We start from the raw sequence: 7010 nt of genomic DNA, 5'->3' as shown, positions 1-7010 counted from the left end.
TTCCTGGTATGTAATTTATTTTGTTGTATTTTTCATTTTGGCCTGGGACTCGGTGAGTTGAAGGCCCAACTCGTCGAGTATGAGTGGGTTTGGACACAGGACTTAAGTGATGGACTCGTCGAGTCGGCGGCCAGACTTGATGAGTAGGCTCTGACTGGAAAAAACCATAATATGAGGGTTTGCACCCTATTTAATCATCTCTTTCAGCCACCACTCGTCCCTATTGCTCCCAAAGACTCTCCATAGCAAACCCTAAGTGTTTTGGTGCAAGAACTAAGGCTTTTGAGTGATTTTTGTGGGTTTTGACCTCAAGGAAAAAGGAAGAGCATAGAAAGATCTAGAGAAGACTGAAGGATTTGAGTTTGGTTCATCATTTGCAGTCTTTGATAGACATAAAGTATGTACCTTGCTTGCTTGTTTGTTAGATCCCTTTTAGGGAAATGTAGGGCTTTTAAGCCATGTGAGGTGATGAACCATGATTTGCAAACATGGTTGGGGGTCAAGACTTCGGATCTAGCACTTGGTAAGAGTCATAAGGCAGATTTGGCTTGCTTTTGCACCCCACGGAAGTCCCCATGCAACAAAAGAGCCATTTTAGAGCCTTTTTGGCTCAAAAGTCCCATGCATGCACGTAAAGTTCGTAACTTTACGTGCTAGATCAAGCTTAGGGGCTTGGATCTATCATTTGGACAAGTGTTGTACATCAGAAATTGAGGATTGAGGGTGTGGATGTTATCGACTCGACGAGTCCATTCTCGGGACTCGACGAGTCCAAGGCTTTGATCCCATATCTGTTGAGGGTCAAAAGAACTCAATTGGATGTTAGAAGGGTTGTAGCAGGACAGAAGGAGTGACCCAACTCATTGGAGTTAGTTTTACACCTAGAGTTCATGGGACTCGACGAGCGCTAGAACAGACTCGGCGAGTCGAAGGCAATCCTCTTATGTTTAAAAATTTTGATTTTATTTTAAATTACAGTTCTTTCAAAAAAATTGAAATTGTTTTGAAAAAAAATTTGTATTTAAAAAAACTATTTTTTTTAAGAAAACAGTAATTTAAAAAAAAATTGTACTTTTTTTTCAAAAAAACTGTATTTTTTTGTAAAATACTGTAATATTTTTCAAAAAAAGTGAAACTTTTTTTAAAAAAACTACAATTTTTTTTAATAAAGCTGCATTTTTTTTTTAAAAAAATGTATAAAATTTTAAAAATCAATAAATTTATATAAAAAAACTAGAATATTTAAAAAAAAAATCATTTTTTTAACAAACAAAAAATCAACATTTTAGATACATATATTCATATTTTTTTCAAATGAATATATGCGTATTTCTTATTGTATAACATTCGTAAGTAAATCATAAAAAATCCCATTTTTATTGATCAATCTATAAACATAATAGTACAAGTATTTTATTCGATATAAAAGAAAATGTAAAAAATAAAAAATGCTATGAAGATTCATAGTGTTATCATTCATCATATCAAGATTTTCATATTTTCTTCAATTTTTCACTTTTCACCTATTCAATATTTTCCACAAATTCTTCAAAATCTACAAGAAAATTAAAAAATTTTGATTAATGCAAGAACACTCACAAAAATGCACATGCATATATCATATAAGATTTAGATGTGATTCATATGTGAATTACATGTGATTTAAATGTGAATCATATGTAATTCATATGTGAGTTACATGTTATTTACATGTGAATCACATGTAATTCTTATGTGATTCACTTGTGGTCTACATGTGAATCACATGTAATGCATATGTGAATCACTTATGATTCATATGTAACTCGTATAGGATTCACTTGTGATTTACATGTGAATTACATGTGATTTTATATGTGAATTACATGTGATTCATATGTGTAGCACCTGGTTTCTGGTATGTAAATCTTATTCGAACATTTCCTATTTTAGCCTTGGACTCGGTGAGTCATAGGTCCGACTCGCCGAGTAGAGACGCGACCCAAGTCACGTTTTAAGTTGGCGACTCGGCGAGTCCATATCCTGGACTCGGTGAGTCGCCGTTGTTGGATGAAACCCTAAGTTTCAGGGGTTTGCACCCTATTTAAACGACTTAACTGCCCCAAGCTAGCCCCCATTCACCCTTAGAGCCCTGTATTCCTTGTCCTAAGCCGTTCCTTGAGAGTTTAGGACTTTTGTGGGTGTTTTTGAAGGTTTTGAAGGAGGAAAGAAGTAGATCCAGAAGAAGGAAAGCCAACCAAGCAACTATTGTGTTCTTCCAGCAGTTCCTTTGAGGTATAACCCGTTTTCCCCATGATTCTATGCTTAAAACTTCATTTGGGTCTTTCTTGGTCAAATCCCCAAGCTTATATGTGCATTATATGTCGTAATAAGATGTTTGGCCTCTGGATCTAGGCAAGATTGAGCTCCAGGAGCTCAGATCTGTTAGCTTTATGGCCCCATGTTGCTTGTTAGCCCTAGATCTACCCTTTGAAGGCATTTTGAGCCCTAAAATCCATATTGGTGAATATCCACATGTAAAGTTGGAAACTTTACGTGTGATTTGTGTCCTAGAAGTCCAGATCTATGAATGGCATGGACTGAAATCGAGAAAATCGGTGTATTTGGTGGATGCATGGTGGCGACTCGGCGAGTCGTATAGGTGACTCGGCGAGTCTGGTTGCGAGTCACCGAATTGGCCCCTTTATGATGTATCGAGTTGAGCCGTGAGTCACAGGGGGTGACTCGGTGAGTTGGGAGCTGAACTCACCCATGTTGGGACTCGGCGAGTCAATGCCCTGACTCGGCAAGTCCAAGGCAATCTTCATAGATCAAGAACAGACTCGGCGAGTTGTTCATACAACTCGGCGAGTCTTAGCATAAGTGTTCTTCGGATGAAGATGAACTCGACGAGTTATTCATACAACTCGGCGAGTAGGATGAAGGAGTTGAATGTCAGTTTAGAAGATGAACTCGTCGAGTCATAGCCTAACTCGACGAGTAGAATCAGGGACCCAGGACAATTGTCTGGACAGGGACTCAGCGAGTGGAGATCCACTCAGCGAGTCGGGTCAACTAAAAGTTGACTCCGATTTGACTTAGGGCTAGACCAGGGGTAAAATGATCTTTTTACCCAAAGGACAGTTAGCAGTGTATGATTAAGTATATCGTGGGAATTACAGCCGGGGAGTTTCCAGAGCAACAGCAGCAGTAGTAGGTGATCAATTCCCACACAGACCAGCAACTATTTCGAGGTGAGTTTCCTTCCAGTAGTAACGGGTCTAAGGCACCAAGGTCGGCCCGTATAGACGAGACGTTAGTATTAGAGTGTGGGCCGAGCCCGTATCTCTTAGTTGAGTTGATTACGATATATGCCAGTATGATAGAATTATTTACACTTGTTGTCTGTGTGATACTTGTGTGATATGAGTTGGAGGTTGAGTGTGAGCAAGGCCCGTATCTCTCCGAGAGTGGAGTGTGGGCTAGGCCCGTATCTCCCAGATAGCGAAGTGTGGGCAGGGCCCGTATCTTCACGAGTGTGGGCGTGGCCCGTATCTCCCAGAAAGCAAAGTGTGGGTGGGGCCCGTATCTTCACGAGTGTGGGCGTGGCCCGTATCTCCTAATTGAATGTTGTTTGTTATATGCTTGCATGGTATGGGGTATTATGGGGGAACTCACTAAGCTTTGTGCTTACGGTTTCAGTTTTGGTTTCATGTACCTCCTCAGCTAGGGGAAAGGAGCCGGTGCGGTAGCAGCATGTCGCACACACACTCTCCGGTTTCCGCATTTACGAGCTTTTCTGGGATTGATACTCTGATATTCTGATTAGTTGTATGTTTTGGTTTTCAGACATGGTTCAGTTTATATTATAGATGATCGAATGATGTTTTAGTTATTAATATTTTCTAAAGAAACATTTTTAAACAAAAAAAAATTTTGATGTGAAAATTGGGTCGTTACAATATGTGAATCACTTGTGATTCAAATGTGAATTACTTGTGATTCACATGTGAATCACTTGTGATTTACATGTGAATTACATGTTATTTACATGTGAATCACATGTAATTCATATGTGATTCACTTATGATTTACATGTGAATCACATTTGATCCATATGTGAATTACATGTGATTTTTTCTATAACGATATGAAATTTGGTGAATTCCATAACACAAATTCAATAATAGAATACTAAAGAAGCAGATGGTGATTATTAGTGCAGTATATAATTAGTTTATGTCCAAAATATACTATAAATATTAGAATGTTTGTAAAGATTTTGCATTTTTTTAAAAATAAAAAGATAATAATAATAATAATAATCATGTACCTTGGTTGATGTGCTCCTATTTGCATTATCATTTATCAAACTCATCATCTACTCTAGGGTTTAATTGCAACAATCAATTATACAAGTTCTGTATAATCATTTGCATTATCCAGTAGCACAAGCACAAAGCGGATGATATGCAACATAACATGCATTGTTTGAACACTGCAACATAATTCATAAATAAAAAAATGCACAGTTCAATGCAATGCAATCTAAGTAATGATAACAACGGGTTACCTAGATACAAGCTTCATATGGAACACCACAAATGCTGCATAGAAGCTCTATCTTGTTGCATATCAGTTTCATCCTATGTTGTTAAAAATTTCCTATATATGAAGCAAAAAAAAACATTTTCACATTAAATTCAACATCACGACTGTTTTATTGTAAGATATATTTACACATTCTAATAGTATAATGTATGTGAGCATACTATCAGTACATGCATAGTACATTTCGTTTAAAATATATACTATATATGTATATTGAAATTTAAATAGTCAAAAAGTGTATTTATCATTTCAAAAAACTATATACACAAACAAAATATTTAATACCAGGAATCTATGATAAAAATATATTTTTGTTTGTTCTGAAAAATAACAAAGAAATAATATAATTCAAGTTTGGAATAATTTAAAAACTTACTTCTATTATCCCTTCCACAAATGTGTAGATGCAAGAACTCTATGGGGCCTGAAACACTGGTTTCAATAATAATATTTCATCTTCATCAATAATATTTCATATTCATTTGTTCTTGAGATGGAACTCGACATTATTTTGTTTTCATACCAAGTTCATTCTATCGGTAAAGATTTTCAAATGAATTGTGAATGATGAGAAAGTGAAATTTAGAAACCAAACGATTGTAACATAAATAGAACAAGGAAGGAGTCGATTCTGTTTAATGACGAATACGAATTGAATATTGATAAGAGGCACAATCAATATCAGTAAACTTACTCTGATGAATAAATCCACTGATCATATCAATTACTCCGATGAATAAATCCATCGATCAGATCAATTGACATGAAGCATTATTAATTCAATATACGACCATGACACATTCTCATAAAAAAACACATATAGATTCACTTCCACATCTGATCGAAAGAACTAGCAATTCAATATTTTTCTCTTACGATAAACTAAATCGACAAATTAACTCTATACTATAAATCGATGTACCTGAATTTATGCAAAAATGTGTTTGAAATCAAATAACTTCCTCCTAGGCAAGTGCAAAACTAATTGTTTCATCGATTTCTTAATTATCTCTCGATTGCATTACAAAACTTTTCGATCAATCCTTTGTCTCGATTTATCTCTCGATTTCCCTTGATATCATGATTCGGTGAAAACAATGGTAAAAACGACGGTGAAGGATTTAGGTCTTCGACAATTACTACTGCAATCGAAGATGAATACAACCGACATCGATCTCTTGGTTTGAGGATTTGCTACCGATGAATTGGGGATTAATGATGGTGGATTGTTATTAGTCATTGACTATAGATGTAGATGTGGTCGATTGAGGGAATATGAGTGATTTGGTGAAGAAGACGACGTGAAGAGAGAGAGAGAGAGAGAGAGAGAGACATAAATAAGAGATTAAATCAAGGAAATTGAAATAATTATTTCATCCCCAAAATGGCTCTGATTCATTTGAGTACCATACTCTCGTGTCCTTTTTTTGCAAGTATTTACATAAATGTCATAAAACATCTTAACCTTGTATTATTTTGATCTAGCGGCCTTCGTTTGGTTCTCGAGTTCTCATGAATCTTTGAGTTCTCAAAAGATCTTATATATATATATATATATATATATATATATATATATATATATATATATATATATATATATATATATATATATATATATATATATGGAATGATTCAAATGAGAACCCAAAAAGGTTAATAACCTTTAGAACTATTTTTTAAAATGTTTTCATTAAAACCATTTTACACAAATCAAACATTAATATTATATCACACAAACTTTTCCATTTCCTTAATTTACAATTGGTTGCCACTCGTTGTTGGTAGCCGCCAGACCACCCACGGACTGTCATCGGACCACTGTTGGACTAACACCAATTCCATGACATTTTCTGGTTATATTCACAAATTAAAAGTACAGATATTATAGTTCTCATCTCTTTGGTAATAGTTTTTTTATACATATTTATTTATTTTTGCAACCAAACATACATAATTCTAATAAAAATAATAGATTTATGTCTTGATAACTCAATTTTTTCTTCTTTAAATTTTAGATTTCTTTAAAAAATATATAGTGTATAAGATATTCACAGTTTAAAATATCATATTCACAATTTAATAAACATATTAATTTACCGGTACATAGTTTAATATTTTCATGTATACATTCATTTATATTTTAATATAAAATTTATATAAAATATACAACTTAACACAATCTATTTTCATGTGACATGGTAAGGACCAAGTTAACATTTTGTTTACACTAGCCATCATAGATTCACCAGTAAAAATCCTGAGTTTTTATATAAATGATAAGATTTATTCGGGTTTTGTCGTGTTCTCTAGATCCATTGTTGATAAACCCTAAATTGACACTAGTCTTAGTAAAGATTTAAAACCTACATGTGGTTTTTAGAAGCACATACCGCTATTCATGGGTGGTTCCGGGGGAGTTT

The 7010-nt window shown here is 34.6% G+C and overlaps 1 long non-coding RNA gene across 1 annotated transcript; it reads right to left on the bottom strand.

Moving 5' to 3' along the window:
* Positions 1-4193: 4193 nt before the first annotated feature.
* On the bottom strand, positions 4194-5885 carry LOC145028999 (uncharacterized). Its single transcript, XR_013676311.1, has 3 exons — positions 5513-5885; positions 4967-5022; positions 4194-4644 (listed from the first exon to the last, which is right to left on the bottom strand). It is a non-coding gene; the product is annotated as an uncharacterized LOC145028999 (long non-coding RNA).
* Positions 5886-7010: the final 1125 nt, after the last annotated feature.

This window comes from Lactuca saligna, chromosome 2, assembly GCF_052625555.1.
Source record: "Lactuca saligna cultivar CGN05327 chromosome 2, ASM5262555v1, whole genome shotgun sequence".
Lineage (NCBI taxonomy): Eukaryota > Viridiplantae > Streptophyta > Magnoliopsida > Asterales > Asteraceae > Lactuca > Lactuca saligna.
This window is presented reverse-complemented; position numbering and strand designations above follow the sequence as displayed.